The sequence below is a fragment of the Anopheles ziemanni genome (assembly GCF_943734765.1).
Source record: "Anopheles ziemanni chromosome X unlocalized genomic scaffold, idAnoZiCoDA_A2_x.2 X_unloc_76, whole genome shotgun sequence".
Lineage (NCBI taxonomy): Eukaryota > Metazoa > Arthropoda > Insecta > Diptera > Culicidae > Anopheles > Anopheles ziemanni.
The window spans coordinates 92,501-110,581 of NW_026689846.1; positions in this window are offsets into that span (position 1 = coordinate 92,501).

Consider the following 18,081-nt stretch of genomic DNA (forward strand, 5'->3'; position numbering starts at 1 on the left):
ACTGCCGAAGCAGCGTGGACCAGGGGAGGAACACACTTTTCATAGAAACGTAAGGCATCCATGACTGCCATAGTGCGTAAGCCGCCGCTGTGCGCGTAAACCCGTTCCCCGTAGGGAGGAGTCAAGCCGCCGCTTAGAGACGAAGTATGAAGTGTCCTCTTCCACATAGGGCAAGCTAGAATGAACTATCTTACCCAGGACCGCCGAAGCAGCGTGGACCAGGGGAGAACTGAACTTTATACTTCACACCACAGTATTGAGTAATGTGCCCTCTTCCACATAGGGCAAGCTGGAATGTTCCATTTTACCCAGGACGGCCGAAGCGGCGTGGACCAGTGGAGGACTACACAATCATGAGGTTTGATATCGACTTGTGTGTTTCAATAGGATACCGATGGTATGGTTTGAACCGATTTGATTTAGCCATTCTGAAGTCATCACTTGGTTGAAGCGCTGAACTAGGGAGGCATCGTTTACATATATATTGGTTTTCGCATGCTCTACTAGGTTAATGTCATGAGGTTGGCTATCGAGCATGCCCAAGTGATGACTTGATTGTGTGCTTGCTTGAATTCTTCACATTTCATACCATCGGTTAGTTGTCGAATCATTCCTCGATCATAACCTTCGTTCTTGGTTCATGTATGCTCTCTTCCACATAGGGCAAGCTAGAATTAACTATCTTACCCAGGACCGCCGAAGCAGCGTGGACCAGGGGAGAACTATACTTTGTCTTGTATGCCCTCTTCCACATAGGGCAAGCTAGAACTAACTATCTTACCCAGGACCGCCGAAGCAGCGTGGACCAGTGGAGGACTATACTTTGTTCATAACACCACAGTATTGAGTAATGTGCCCTCTTCCACATAGGGCAAGCTAGAATGAACTATCTTACCCAGGACCGCCGGAGCAGTGTGGACCAGTGGAGGACTACACAATCATGAGGTTTGATATCGACTTGTGTGTTTCAATAGGGTACCGATGGTATGTTTTGAACCGATTTGATTTAGCCATTCTGAAGTCATCACTTGGTTGAAGCGCTGAACTAGGGAGGGGCATCGTTTACATATATATTGGTTTTCGCATGCTCTACTAGGTTAATGTCATAGGGTTGGCTATCGAGCATGCCCAAGTGATGACTTGATTGTGTGCTTGCTTGAATTCTTCACATTTCATACCATCGGTTAGTTGTCGAATCATTCCTCGATCATAACCTTCGTTCTTGGTTCATGTATGCTCTCTTCCACATAGGGCAAGCTAGAATTAACTATCTTACCCAGGACCGCCGAAGCAGCGTGGACCAGGGGAGAACTATACTTTGTCTTGTATGCCCTCTTCCACATAGGGCAAGCTAGAACTAACTATCTTACCCAGGACCGCCGAAGCAGCGTGGACCAGTGGAGGACTATACTTTGTTCATTACACCACAGTATTAAGTATGGTGTCCTCTTCCACATAGGGCAAGCTAGAACTAACTATCTTACCCAGGACCGCCGAAGCAGTGTGGACCAGGGGAGGACTATACTTTATACTTCACACACTAGCCATACTGAAGTCATCACTTGGTTGAAGCGCTGAACTACGGCGGGGTAATCGTTTACAGGTTATAATCATATAGCTGCATGCTCATTAGTAGATAATGGAATATTGTATGGCAATATGAGCATGCCCAAGTGATGACTTTGTTTCAAGCTCAACAGGTAGGGTATTGAGTCCTCTTCCACATAGGGCAAGCTAGAATGAACTATCTTACCCAGGACCGCCGGAGCAGCGTGGACCAGTGGAGGACTATACCTTGTCCATTACACCACAGTATTAAGTATTGTGTCCTCTTCCACATAGGGCAAGCTAGAATTAACTATCTTACCCAGGACCGCCGAAGCAGCGTGGACCAGATGAGGACTATACTTTATACTTCACACCACAGTTTTGAGTACGCCTTGCATAAAGTATCTAGTTTGAACCACGAGGGCTCACAATGTAGAACCGCGAGGGCTCTAGTACCGATTCTCTCGGTACGGCTTGGTCCGTGTTCCTTTATGCTTGTACTCTAAGTATTAAGTATTGTGTCCTCTTCCACATAGGGCAAGCTAGAACTAACTATCTTACCCAGGACCGCCGAAGCAGTGTGGACCAGGGGAGGACTATACTTTATACTTCACACACTAGCCATACTGAAGTCATCACTTGGTGGGGGTGAACTACGGCGGTATCTATCGTTTTGGTTCGGTCTATATAGGGTCGCTTGCATGCTCATTCGAATATAATGTAATTGTGTATGGCAATATGAGCATGCCCAAGTGATGACTTTGTTTCAAGCTCAACAGGTAGGGTATTGAGTCCTCTTCCACATAGGGCAAGCTAGAATGAACTATCTTACCCAGGACCGCCGGAGCAGCGTGGACCAGTGGAGGACTCTATACTTTATACTTCACACCACAGTATTGAGTACGACTTGCATAAAGCCCCTAATGAGAACCACGAGGGCTCTCTCAATGTAGAACCACGAGGGCTCTAGTACCGATTCTCTCGGTACGGCTTGGTCCGTGTTCCTTTATGCTTGTACTCTTAGAAAGTCTCAACCCGGAGGTCTTGACTTTGATTGTCATAGTTGGACTACGACGGGGCATCCGACCATTGCTGATCGAACACCCCTGATTCACCATCTTTCGGGTAGGCGGTACGCGTACCTCCGGACGCGGAAGTCTCAACCCGGAGGTCTTGACTTTGATTGTCATAGTTGGACTACGACGGGGTATCCGACTCATCGAATACCCCAGAAGCACACCATCTTTCGGGTAGGCGGTACGCGTACCTCCGGACGCGGAAAGTCTCAACCCGGAGGTCTTGACTTTGGTTGTCATAGTTGGACTATGACGGGGCATCCGACCATTGCTGATCGAACACCCCTGTTACACCATCTTTCGGATAGGCGGTGCGCGACACCACCGACGCGGAAAGTCTCAACCCGGAGGTCTTGACTTTATATTGTTGGATAGTCCTCTTCCACTATAGGGCAAGCTGGAAATATTCCATTTTACCCAGGACTGCCGAGGCAGCGTGGACCAGGGGAGAACTTCACGGAATCTTCAGGCATCCATGATTGCCATAGTGCGTAAGCCGCCGCTGTGTGCGTCAACTCGTTCCCCGTGAGGAGGAGTCTAGCCGCCGCTAAAAGACGAAGCATTAAGTGTCCTCATTCCACTATAGGGCAAGCTAGAATGAACTATCTTACCCAGGACCGCCGAAGCAGCGTGGACCAGGCGAAGACTATACTTTATACTTCACACCACAGTATTGAGTACGACTTGCATAAAGCCCCTAATGAGAACCACGAGGGCTCTCTCAATGTAGAACCACGAGGGCTCTAGTACCGATTCTCTCGGTACGGCTTGGTCCGTGTTCCTTTATGCTTGTACTCGCGGAAAGTCTCAACCCGGAGGTCTTGACTTTGATTGTCATAGTTGGACTACGACGGGGTATCCGACCATTGCTGACCGAACACCCCTGATTCATCATCTTTCGGATAGGAGGTGCGCCCACCTCCGACGCGGAAGTCTCAACCCGGAGGTTCGGACTTAGAGTTTTTCCCATTTAAAAGTTTTTCTCTTAGCCATACTGAAGTCATCACTTGGTGAACGATTGAACTAGGGCGGGTTAATCGTTTATAGGTATCATGTGGTTTGCATGCTCTCTTAGGTTAAGGTCATGTGGTTGGCTATCGAGCATGCCCAAGTGATGACTTTGTTTCACGCTTGCTTGATTTCTTCAAGATTCCCTGTTATATAGTGTAATCATTCGAGAACAGGGAATCTTTGGTTTTGCTCAACAGGTATTGGATGTCAACTTGGTATCTAGATCGCATTAAGTCTCAACCCTTAGGTTCGGACTTGTATAGTGACATCTTGTTACGGTCTTGAGTCTCAACCCGCAGGTTCGGACTACTTAGTGTTTGATCGAATATAATATGGCAACTTGTGCCTAAGTCTCAACCCGCAGGTTCGGACTTGTGTATTTGTTCGAAGTCATGTATAAGGCAACTTGTGCCTAAGTCTCAACCCGCAGGTTCGGACTTCATAGTGTTTCGTCAATGTTCATATGGCAACTTGTGCCGAAGTCTCAACCCGCAGGTTCGGACTTCTATAGTGTTTCGTCAATTATCATATGGCAACTTGTGCCGAAGTCTCAACCCGCAGGTTCGGACTTCTGGAAGGATCACTTGGCCACTAATGATCCTTCCGCAGGTTCACCTACGGAAACCTTGTTACGACTTTTACTTCCTCTAAATCATCAAGTTCGGTCAACTTCGATAAAGCAGACGCGGTTCACGAGGATCCAGCGAACGATCATCTCCAAAGACCTCACTAAATAATCCATCGGTAGTAGCGACGGGCGGTGTGTACAAAGGGCAGGGACGTATTCAACGCTGGCTGATGACCAGCACTTACTAGAAGTTCCGAGTTCATATGGACCATTGCAATCCATAATCCCTACTAAGTGAGTATTTGAGTGATTTCCCGTTCCTCTCGGAATAGGAGACACGCTGCTACCCACATTGTAGCACGCGTGTAGCCCAGAACATCTAAGGGCATCACGGACCTGTTATCGCTCGATCTCATTTTGCTAAACACAAATTGTCCTGCTAAGCAGCGTACCGTAAGTGCACTTGCGCACACGAACAGCGAAGGTGTCAGGTCATACTCCACCGAAAGGTCCTAACCCGTTCCAATCGGCATCGACGCATTAACGCTGACTGCGTTCTAGTTAGCATATGTGAGTCACGTTCGTTATCGGAATTAACCAGACAAATCAATCCACGAACTAAGAACGGCCATGCACCACTACCCTTAAATTTGAGAAAGAGCTATTAATCTGTCTCACCTCCATAAGTTCGGACCTGGTAAGTTTTCCCGTGTTGAGTCAAATTGAACCGCAAGCTCCATTTCATTGTGGTGCCCTTCCGTCAATTCCTTTAAGTTTCAACTTTGCAACCATACTTCCCCCGGAACCTGACTTTGGTTTCCCGGAAGCTACTGAGAGCACCTGGTTGTAGCGTCTCCCAATTGCTAGTTGGCATCGTTTACGGTTAGAACTAGGGCGGTATCTAATCGCCTTCGATCCTCTAACTTTCGTTCTTGATTAAAGAAAGCATCCTTGACAAATGCCTTCGCTTTAGTTAGTCTTACGACGGTCTACGAATTTCACCTCTCGCGCCGTAATACTAGTGTCCCCAACTACTTCTGTTAATCATTACCTCCGGTCTGAGTACAAACCAATGAAAGATTAGACCAAGGTCGTATTCCATTATTCCATGCAAGATTATTCTAGGGCGTTTGGGCACCCTGCTTTAAGCACTCTAATTTGTTCAAGGTAAACGTGAGCGGTCGAGCTCTATGTTACACTTGCACCCGTTGAAGGGCACACCATGACACAGACTTGGTGCCCTACCACACCATTGAGTCGCAACCAGATTCCGACTTGGCCCACCGACCACGGGTTGACCGGGTCGGCGGAGCCGGACTGTGTTGGACAAGTATCAACTTCGAACGTTTTAACCGCAACAATTTTAATATACGCTAGTGGAGCTGGAATTACCGCGGCTGCTGGCACCAGACTTGCCCTCCACTTGATCCTCGTAGAAGGATTTATGCTCTACTCATTCCAATTATGAAACATCATTAAAGAGTTTCATATTGTTATTTCTCGTCACTACCTCCCCGTCCCGGGATTGGGTAATTTACGCGCCTGCTGCCTTCCTTGGATGTGGTAGCCATTTCTCAGGCTCCCTCTCCGGAATCGAACCCTGATTCCCCGTTACCCGTTGCAACCATGGTAGTCCTCTATACTACCATCCATAGTTGATAGGGCAGATATTTGCGAGATCTGTCGTCGGTGCGAGACCATACGATCAGCATCATTATCCAGACTTCAACTCAATGACACGGAGAACCCGCGATTGGTTTGACTAATAAGTGCACCAGTTCCCGCGAGGGTCCTGGCATGTTGCATGTATTAGCTCTAGATTTTCCACAGTTATCCAAGTAACTAGGTTGATGATCTCGTAAATTATAGCTGTTATACTGAGCCTTATGCGGTTTCACATTAAATCTGTTTGTACTTAGACATGCATGGCTTAACCTTTGAGACGAGCGTATATTACTGGTAGGATCAACCAGAATTCCGACTTTGCGTTCGAATGTTCATTGTCCCATTGCACCCGGAGGAGCAAACACCACGTTCTATATGTTGTCAAGTCCGGTAGCACACGGGAGGCGAGCCCCCGTGCGAACCTCATTGCCCTCGTATCACACACACCCGATGCACCGGACAGGCACTTGAGCGGCATTCGACTCCGCTAAGCGCTCGTGCGCCCGATTGTGCATGCGCTGACGGGGCCTTCATACCCCTACCACAGCGACCTTATGCCAAACTTCCATGAATACTTAGGTGAGCTGACAAGGGCCTTCATTTCCCTACCATCAACTAAAGGACACGCTAGGCGCGTCCGATCATTGCAACTGCGGGGCTTTCATACCCCAATCACCACAGTACGCAATTCACCAGAGTTTAATCACAACCCCCCCGGACATGGCACACTATTAACTTGCAACAAAACTTAGTGTGTGCCGGGCACATCGGTTCCACAAAATCATTCCCGATGTACCCCAATTGGGGTTGTGAACGCATCCATGGTCCTCTGACACACCCAACCAAGCGTGGATACTACATACCTCAAACACCCAGTACACTAACAGACAAATCAATATATGGTTGCTTTCCCCCAGACATTTGCCAATCACTTGGCACCCGGACGGGAACTCGCTCCTGATTGCGCCAATGCCACCCATTTGCCAAGAGCGAGTTCTGTATGTAGATTTCATTTGGAAAGACAACCGTGTACTGGATATTCTATCCGACGATTACAGATGACGAGTACGAGACTCGACTACACTCACGGATAATACATTTTGGGTCGAGATTGCTTTCGGGGTTTTCGATTGGTCTTGCGCTTGTAAACGTATAACTTTGACTTGTGGTAACTTCGGTATGTTAGTCGATCACGTGGATGTGAACTGGGTAGGGTGAGCAATCTGTTCACTTGCACTCTGGGTAGGAATATGGTGAGCGCTATAGGTTAAAGATCATGGTATGGTTCCATCGTGATGACTTTCGTTAGATAGTAGGATGTTTGGATAGTTATAACGTTTTTGGCCATTTGTTCATAGTGTTCGGTTCATTGAGGAATTCGATTGGTCTTTGCTTCACACACGTGGTCGATCACTTGGATGTGAACTAGGGTGAGAATAAGGTGTTCACTAGTGCTCTTAGGTTTTGGATCAGTACTGAGCACTTGATTGGTTTCGCATAATATGTATCCATAGTGATGACTCTTTCCAGCTTAAGATTTCGTTACCGGTTTCGAATCCTCCCCACGTTCGCTTTTACTTGGTTAGGTTTTCGAGTGTAGATTTGAAAGCAATCTCATGTATGTATCCCATCTGATATAAGCCACTGACAGTTCATGTCACCTCGTTCAACTCTCGCTGGGTCACAGAAGTATGTTACTGCGCCCATTATCCCTACTCGGATAGGTTCGGTTCGTTCGTTTTATACTACGGTGAGTAAACTCAATTTGTGCATCGCATAGCCATGGAAAGCAAGCTTTCGCGGGCCTCTTCGACTGTTTTGATACGAGCTGTGCCCGTGATGCTTGTCATCCCAGGATACTAGACCCGTTTGGACGACCGCATGACCATCAGAAAGTAAATTCCACGTTCGATTTGGGGTGTGAACCCCGAACATAAAGTCTTTGTGTAGAACCACGAGGGCTCTATAGTACCGATTCTCTCGGTACGCTTGGTCCGTGTTCCTTTATGTTCGTACTCTTGTGTGTATAATATTCATGTTCGATTTGGGATATTTGCTACTGTCACCGTTTGAGTACTATGGGGCTTGAACCCCTAACATAAAGTCTTTGTGTAGAACCACGAGGGCTCTATAGTACCGATTCTCTCGGTACGCTTGGTCCGTGTTCCTTTATGTTCGTACTCTTGTGCGTATATTATTCATGTTCGGTTTGGGATATTTGCTACTTTCACCAGGGTCCCTTTCTTCATACAAGTCTGCCTTGCTAATGTGTTAACTTTATAGTGTAGTTCTGACATCCCAATTTTGGGACTTAGCCGATTTTTCGTATATTTCCATATGACCCATAGGGTCCCTTTCTTCATACAAGCTTGCCTAGGGCGATCGGTCAAAACTTGTCTTACTATTCGATTGGTCTTCGCACTTTCACCCTAGGCAATTCGCCTAGGTCTGTCTTCTTGAGGAGGCCAAAACCCGAAATAAGGAGGTCCAGCCGACCCTGAAACCTCCCCTGTCTTAACTACACTAACCCGATTTTTCAGGGTCCTCAGCGCCATACAACTTTGCCTAGGTCACTTGTACTCTTGACTTAGGCCATCTGACTTGGTCCGTGTTTCTTCCTAGGGTTCACCTAGGAACTTTGCCTTGCTTGATGTGGTAACTTTTTAGTGTAGTTCAGACATCCCAATTTTGGGACTTAGCCGATTTTTCGTATATTTCCATATGACCCGTAGGGTCTATTTCTTCATACAAGCTTGCCTAGGGCGATCGGTCAAAACTTGTCTTACTATTCGATTGGTCTTCGCACTTTCACCCTAGGCAGTTTGCCTAGGTCTGTCTTCTTGAGGAGGCCAAAACCCGAAATAAGGAGGTTCAGCCGACCCAGAAACCTCCCCTGTCAGAACTACACTAACCCGATTTTTCAGGGTCCTCAGCGCCATACAACTTTGCCTAGGTCACTTGTACTCTTGACTTAGGCCATCCGACTTGGTCCGTGTTTCTTCCTAGGGTTCACCTAGGTACTTTGCCTTGCTTGATGTGGTAACTTTATAGTGTAGTTCTGACATCCCAATTTTGGGACTTAGCCGATTTTTCGTATATTTCCATATGACGCATAGGGTCCCTTTCTTCATACAAGCTTGCCTAGGGCGATCGGTCAAAACTTGTCTTACTATTCGATTGGTCTTCGCACTTTCACCCTAGGCAGTTTGCCTAGGTGTAGCTTCTTGAGGAGGTCAAAACCCAAAATAAGGAGGTTCAGCCGACCCAAAAACCTCCCCTGTCTGAACTACACTAACCCGATTTTTCAGGGTCCTCAGCGCCATACAACTTTGCCTAGGTCACTTGTACTCTTGACTTAGGCCATCCGACTTGGTCCGTGTTTCTTCCTAGGGTTCACCTAGGTACTTTGCCTTGCTTGATGTGGTAACTTTTTAGTGTAGTTCAGACATCCCAATTTTGGGACTTAGCCGATTTTTCATGTATTTCCATATGACCCATAGGGTCCCTTTCTTCATACAAGCTTGCCTAGGGCGATCGGTCAAAACTTGTCTTACTATTCGATTGGTCTTCGCACTTTCACCCTAGGCAGTTTGCCTAGGTGTAGCTTCTTGAGGAGGTCAAAACCCAAAATAAGGAGGTTCAGCCGACCCAAAAACCTCCCCTGTCTAAACTACACTAACCAGATTTTTCAGGGTCCTCACCGTCATACAACTTTGCCTAGGTCACTTGCACTCTTGACTTAGGCCATCTGACTTGGTCCGTGTTTCTTGCTAGGGTTCACCTAGGTAGTTTGCCTTGCTTGATGTGGTAACCTTTTAGTGTAGTTCAGACATCCCAATTTTGGGACTTAGCCGATTTTTCATGTATTTCCATATGACCCATAGGGTCCCTTTCTTCATACAAGCTTGCCTAGGGCGATCGGTCAAAACTTGTCTTACTATTCGATTGGTCTTCGCACTTTCACCCTAGGCAGTTTGCCTAGGTGTAGCTTCTTGAGGAGGTCAAAACCCAAAATAAGGAGGTTCAGCCGACCCAAAAACCTACCCTGTCTAAACTACACTAACCAGATTTTTCAGGGTCCTCAGCGCCATACAACTTTGCCTAGGTCACTTGTACTCTTGACTTAGGCCATCTGACTTGGTCCGTGTTTCTTCCTAGGGTTCACCTAGGTACTTTGCCTTGCTTCATGTGGTAACTTTTTAGTGTAGTTCAGACATCCCAATTTTGGGACTTAGCCGATTTTTCATGTATTTCCATATGACCCATAGGGTCCCTTTCTTCATACAAGCTTGCCTAGGGCGATCGGTCAAAACTTGTCTTACTATTCGATTGGTCTTCGCACTTTCACCCTAGGCAGTTTGCCTAGGTGTAGCTTCTTGAGGAGGTCAAAACCCAAAATAAGGAGGTTCAGCCGACCCAAAAACCTACCCTGTCTAAACTACACTAACCAGATTTTTCAGGGTCCTCAGCGCCATACAACTTTGCCTAGGTCACTTGTACTCTTGACTTAGGCCATCTGACTTGGTCCGTGTTTCTTCCTAGGGTTCACCTAGGTACTTTGCCTTGCTTCATGTGGTAACATTTGAGTGTAGTTCTGACATCATCATTTTGGGACTTAGCCGATTTTTCGATCCATACCATATGACCCATCAGGGTCCTTGCCTTCATATAAGTTTGCCTTGCTTGGTGTGGTAACATATGAGTGTAGTTCTGACATCACCATTTTGGGACTTAGCCGATTTTTCGTAAAATACCATATGACCCATCAGGGTCCTTTGCTTCATATAAGTTTGCCTTGCTTGGTGTGGTAACATTTTAGTGTAGTTCTGACATCACCATTTTGGGACTTAGCCGATTTTTCGTAAAATACCATATGACCCATCAGGGTCCTTTGCTTCATATAAGTTTGCCTTGCTTGGTGTGGTAACACATGAGTGTAGTTCTGACATCCCCATTTTGGGACTTAGCCGATTTTTCGACCAATACCATATGACCCATCAGGGTCCTTTGCTTCATATAAGTTTGCCTTGCTTGGTGTGGTAACATTTGAGTGTAGTTCTGACATCCCCATTTTGGGACTTAGCCGATTTTTCGTAAAATACCATATGACCCATCAGGGTCCTTGCCTTCATATAAGTTTGCCTTGCTTGGTGTGGTAACATTTGAGTGTAGTTCTGACATCCCCATTTTGGGACTTAGCCGATTTTTCGATCAATACCATATGACCCATCAGGGTCCTTTGCTTCATATAAGTTTGCCTTGCTTGGTGTGGTAACATTTGAGTGTAGTTCTGACATCATCATTTTGGGACTTAGCCGATTTTTCGTAAAATACCATATGACCCATCAGGGTCCTTGCCTTCATATAAGTTTGCCTTGCTTGGTGTGGTAACACATGAGTGTAGTTCTGACATCCCCATTTTGGGACTTAGCCGATTTTTCGTAAAATACCATATGACCCATCAGGGTCCTTGCCTTCATATAAGTTTGCCTTGCTTGGTGTGGTAACATTTGAGTGTAGTTCTGACATCCCCATTTTGGGACTTAGCCGATTTTTCGATCAATACCATATGACCCATCAGGGTCCTTTGCTTCATATAAGTTTGCCTTGCTTGGTGTGGTAACATTTGAGTGTAGTTCTGACATCCCCATTTTGGGACTTAGCCGATTTTTCGTAAAATACCATATGACCCATCAGGGTCCTTGCCTTCATATAAGTTTGCCTTGCTTGGTGTGGTAACATTTGAGTGTAGTTCTGACATCCCCATTTTGGGACTTAGCCGATTTTTCGTAAAATACCATATGACCCATCAGGGTCCTTTGCTTCATATAAGTTTGCCTTGCTTGGTGTGGTAACATTTGAGTGTAGTTCAGACATCCCCATTTTGGGACTTAGCCGATTTTTCGAAAAATACCATATGACCCATCAGGGTCCTTGCCTTCATATAAGTTTGCCTTGCTTGATGTGGTAACATTTGAGTGTAGTTCAGACATCCCCATTTTGGGACTTAGCCGATTTTTCGTAAAATACCATATGACCCATCAGGGTCCTTTGCTTCATATAAGTTTGCCTTGCTTGGTGTGGTAACTTGTTAGTGTAGTTCTGACATCCCCATTTTGGGACTTAGCCGATTTTTCGTAAAATACCATTTGACCCATCAGGGTCTTTTGCTTCATATAAGTTTGCCTTGCTTGGTGTGATAACATTTGAGTGTAGTTCTGACATCCCCATTTTGGGACTTAGCCGATTTTTCGTAAAATACCATTTGACCCATCAGGGTCTTTTGCTTCATATAAGTTTGCCTTCCTTGGTGTGGTAACATATGAGTGTAGTTCAGACATCCCCATTTTGGGACTTAGCCGATTTTTCGTAAACTACCATATGACCCATCAGGGTCCTTGCCTTCATATAAGTTTGCCTTGCTTGGTGTGGTAACTTGTTAGTGTAGTTCTGACATCCCCATTTTGGGACTTAGCCGATTTTTCGTAAAATACCATATGACCCATCAGGGTCCTTTGCTTCATATAAGTTTGCCTTGCTTGGTGTGGTAACATTTGAGTGTAGTTCTGACATCCCCATTTTGGGACTTAGCCGATTTTTCAATCAATACCATATGACCCATCAGGGTCCTTTGCTTCATATAAGTTTGCCTTGCTTGGTGTGGTAACATTTGAGTGTAGTTCTGACATCATCATTTTGGGACTTAGCCGATTTTTCGTAAAATACCATATGACCCATCAGGGTCCTTGCCTTCATATAAGTTTGCCTTGCTTGGTGTGGTAACACATGAGTGTAGTTCTGACATCCCCATTTTGGGACTTAGCCGATTTTTCGTAAAATACCATATGACCCATCAGGGTCCTTTCCTTCATATAAGTTTGCCTTGCTTGATGTGGTAACATTTGAGTGTAGTTCAGACATCCCCATTTTGGGACTTAGCCGATTTTTCGATCCATCCTATATGACCCATCAGGGTCCTTTTTCTTCATATAAGTTTCCCAAGACTTAGTGCTTTTTACCTTTGGACACCAATATCACCCTTACGGGTTTCTTTGATCTTCTCACTTTGTATTGACCAAATGTAGGTCTTGCCATGCCAAACATATAATTGTTCTACACCAAGTCTCTATCTCGTACCGCCAGCTCGGTACATTCGATCAACCTGCCCTTAAGGCACCCGGGACTTAGCCATTTTTTCACATTTTTCATGATTTTGAGGCAACTTTTCTCGACTTTGTCACCTTATATCACCAAGATCCTTTCCCTTTAGCGCTTCACTCTGTTCGTATGATATTTAGCGCTGACTATCACCTTTCTATCGCTGACCTCAACTTCTTATTCGGTGCCATAGAGCCAGAGATATTTGGTGTATGCTGTTATAAGGGAAGTTTGTCACTTTTTCAAAGGCCCACTTTGGGACGCCCATATCTCACCTTCACGTATCTTCGATCTTCTTGTCGTCTATGGACGAAACTTAGGTCTTGTATTAGCCAACTTATAAATGTTCTACGGCCAAGCCGTATCTCTTACCGCCAGCCCGGTATTCATGGACTTAGTCGGATTTTCGCCTCTCGTGGTAACAATTTCTGACTTTGACTCACAATAACACCCGAACGGTCACATGCTAGCGCTTTGCTTGGTAGGAATTATAGTTAGCGCTACCTTTTCTCTTTCCATCGATACCTTGTTCGTTCCATTCCATGCCATACAGCCGAAGTTATGATGTTTCCCGTTTTCCATATCATGTGGAGCTTATGCTCTGGGAAAACCATCTAACACCTGTACCACCCTTTTGGGTACCACCGATCTCGTCACTATGTTCGGGCCAAATATAGGTTATAACATGCCCAACATATAATTGTTCTACACCAAGTCTCTATCTCTTACCGCCTGCTCGGTATTTTACTCGTAAGTCCAAATTTCACAACTTGTACTTTTTGGCCCAATGTACTCGAGTTTCAATTTTGGTAACATTTTTCGACTTTGACACTTAATAACTTCCAAATCATGCTAGTTAGCGCTTTGCTTTCTTCTAGTCGTATCTAGCGCTGGGTGTTACCTTTCCAAAACATATCCTAGCTCTACAATCCATGCCATGCAGCCGGAGCTACATGGTGCACAAGTCAAATCCATTTTAGCCATGTTTCATTTTTGCTAATTTTTGACCACTCGTATCACCCTTCCAGAGTGGTCCGATCTTCTCGCTGTCTATGGACGACTTTTAGGTCTCGTAGAGGCAAACTTATAAGTATTCTACGTCAACCCGCTATCTCTTACCGCCTGCTCGGTATTCTTGGTCTTGTGTGATTTTTGGAAATTTTGGTATTATTTTTCCACTTTGTCGCTTAATAACTCAGTTTTGCTCAACACTTAGCGCTTCGGTTGTTTGGGATTATAGTTAGCGCTCGGTTCGACCTTTCCAACACTGATCTTAGCTTGTCGATCCGTTCCATACAGCCTGAGTTATTCGCGATACCGTGTTTCAACCCATTTCTCAAGTCTCGTTTTGGTCCAACTTTGAACCAGCCATATCACCCTGATGGGTACCTCCGATCTTCTCGCTCTATATTGGCCAAAGTTAGGTCTTGTGGTAACGTACTTATGATTGTTCTACGCCGTGTTCGTAGCTCTTATCGTTCGCCCGCTATTTTCGATCATAAGGTGAATTTTCGCCTCTAAACCACCATTTTTCACCTTTGCCCTCTAATATGACCGACTTGCTCAACACCTAGCGCTTCGCTTGGTAGGACACATAGCTAGCGCTCGTCAAGACCTTTCCAACGCATATCCAAGCTTTCCGATCCGAGCCATACAGCCTGAGCTATAGGCGATACCGTTTTTCCCATTTTCTTGGTCACATGCACTTTAGGGTACCCCTTTTTGCCTTTGACCCTTAATACCTCCTCCGGGTCACTAGTAGGCGCTCAGCTTGGTAGGAAACATAGCTAGAGCAGGCCTTCACCTTTCCAAAACTGCCGAAAGTGTACCGATCCGACATCTAGAACCAAAGTTATGGTCATTCCCATCATGCTCTACTTTCATGGTCAACCTCCACCAAGCACACCTAGGTTGGACCAACTTTCACCAACTCATCTCGAACCCCAAATTTGCTTCGACCTACTAGGTTTCCCTAGTAAAGTGGTCAAAACATCCATTACAACACGACTGGTCTTTCTGGTGGTCGACCTAGGCGACTTTGTTCGACGACCACCACCCCATGGAACTAAAAGACGTCCCTTGATACGGACCACCGATACATTTTCCGGCCTGTCTAAACTACACTCATCGAAATTTTTTTGGGTCCCCACCGTCATACAAGTTTGCCTAGGTCAAGTTTTTCTTCCGGATCGGCCGCGGACCTCACTTTTCATTATCTAGGGAGGCCATAGGACCCCAAAAGGGGTTTTTTAAAATTTTCGACACTTTCGACTTTGGTCGGATTTTTTCCGATTTTGGTCCGACCTAGGGACTTGGTGGTCCAAGGAGCCTCGGGACCAAACTTTTTTCTCAGGGGTCCCTACCTCCATACAACTTTGCCTAGGTAAATTTTTTGTTCCAAATCGACCGCGGATTTCACTTTTCAATATCTGGGGCTCGTGTAGAGTCCGAATATGAGGTTTTCTCATTTTTCGACATTTTCGACTTTTTTCGACTTTTTTCGGGTTTTTCGACCTAGGGGTCCGCCGAACAAATTTTGGGTCAAAAATTTTTATTGAACTAGTCGAAAGTACGCAAAAAGATAAGACTTTTTGCCGAAGACACCATGCCCCGGAACCGACTCCTTCCCCTTCAAAATTGGGGACAAACGTGATTTTTGAAACTTTTCCTTTAGGAGCCCAAGACTTAGAAAATTTTCAAATTCTCGATTTTTCGATTGCGAGCTAGCGCTTTGCGGTCTTCGGCAATGTTGTAGATCTCGACGAGATAAGACTTTTTGGTCAAGAGACATTTTGCCCTCCGACCCCTCCTTCCCCCCGCAAATCGCCCCCCAAAGTGCAATTTTTGCATTTTCACCTCTTTGCACGCACTGTTCGGCCCAAATGACCCCTTTCTATGGGTCTGAGCGCTTTGCGGTCTTCGGCAAACTTTTAGAGCGTACCAAGCCCTAATTATAATTGTTCTACACCACCTTCGTACCTCTTCATCCCTGGCCGCTATTCGCGTACCAAGGTAATTTTTGTTCATTTTGTCAACATTTTTCATCTTTGACTGCTTATATCGGCCTTGCCATGAACCGATAGCGCTTCGCTGTGTTCTAACGTAAGTTAGTACTACTCAATACCTTTCCAAATCATGTCTTAGATTGTCATTTGCTTGCTTACAGCCGGAGCTATGAGTGATACCGTAAAAAGTACCGAAACTTGGAAAAATCCTTGGATCGACCATATCCCCCCTTTGGGGGCCAGATATCGAAAAAAGTTCTGATTCAAAAAGTTGCGCCTTAACGTGTTCTAGTTATGCCTAGAACATTTCACTTCGCTAGCTGGCCTGCAACTTAGCCGTAATTGGGATTTTAGGGTGTTCATGGAGGGCCCATTTCCTGCGACTTGGTATCTTTTGGGCCCTATGTTTCTCTAATATCTCCACGAGTTTTCCAGGTAGCCTTCTCATACTTTCAGGGTGCCTAGAACACCTCAAGACCTTTCCAACGCTATGCCGTTCGCCTCGCTCGGACATCTACAGCCAAAGTTATTCGAGGTACACGGTACCTTACCCTGTTTTCTCAGTACTTGGTCGAAAATTTCGATCAGCCATATGACCGACTTGGACAACCCTGAGCGGGTTGGCCCCATATAACTAAACTTTCGTCTCGTGTAGGCAAACTTATAAATATTCCACGTCAACTCGCTATCTCGTACCGCCTTGACGGTATACTTGGTCCAAGGGCCATTTCCAGCGACTTGGTCGCAATTTCGCTCTAAGTTTCGCTAATACCTTCGTCCGTGGACATGGTGATTTTTTGTTCGTATTTTTCCTTGATAGTCCCACTCAAGACTATTCCATACCAGAGCCAAGCGTCCCGCTAAGTGCCATACAGCCTGAGCAGTAATTCATGAAAGGTACCTCTACCAGTTTTTGCCATACTTGGGTACAAACTTTGTATCGCCCATATCTCCACTTTGGAGGCCAGCCAGCACCTTTGCCCCATATACTTTTTTCTTGGTCATACCATGCACTAAATATAATTGTTCTACGCCAACTTGCTATCTCTTCTCTAACTTGCCGTTATTCTTGGTCCAAGTCCCATTTCATTCGTTTTCGGACCCATTTTGCTATATGTTTCACTAATAGCTTCGGCCATGGACAAGCTGATATTCTGTTTGTATTTTTGCTTGATAGTCCCACTCAAGACCATTCCAAAACACACCGCAACTTGTCGCTCGGTGGCAAACTGACCGAGTTATAATTCATGAAAGATACCTCAACTTGGTACACCATGTGGTCGGCCCAAACCATATACCGACCAAACGACCGACTTGGAGCACCCTGACCGGGTTGGCCCCATATAATAAAAGTTGCGTCTCTACACGCCCAACTTATGAATATTCTACGCCAAGTCGCTATCTCTTACCGGTAAGCCGGTATTCACCTTCCAAGGGTGATTTTGGTCAAGCGCCATTTCCTGCGACTTGGTCCCCGAATTGGACCATCATCACCTAATATCTCCGTGGTCTTTCAACTCAGCCTCATGAAACTTTCAGGGTAGATAGGTCTCCCCAAGACCTTTCCAACGGTGAGCCGTTTGCCTCGCTCGGCCATCTACAGCCGAAGTTATTAATGGTACTTGGTACCTTACCCTGTTTTTTCCATACTTGTTCGTACTTGGGTACAAACTTTGGATCGCCCATATCTCCACTTTGGAGGCCAGCCAGCACCTTGGCCCCATATACTTTTTTGTTGGTGATACCATGCACCAAATATAATTGTTCTACGCAAGCTTGCTATCTCTTCTCCAACTTGCGGTTATTTTTGACTCAAGTCCCATTTCCATAGTTTTTGGTACCAATTTGCTCTATGTTTCGCTAATAGCTTCGCCCAAGGACTTTGTGATTTTTTGTTCGCATTTTTCCTAAATAGTCCCACTCAAGACTATTCCAAATCACACCATAGCTTGTCGCTCAGTGCCATACAGCCAGAGTTTTAATTCATGAAAGGTACATCACCTTGGTACACCACGTGGTCGGTCCAAACCATCAACCAACCATATGACCG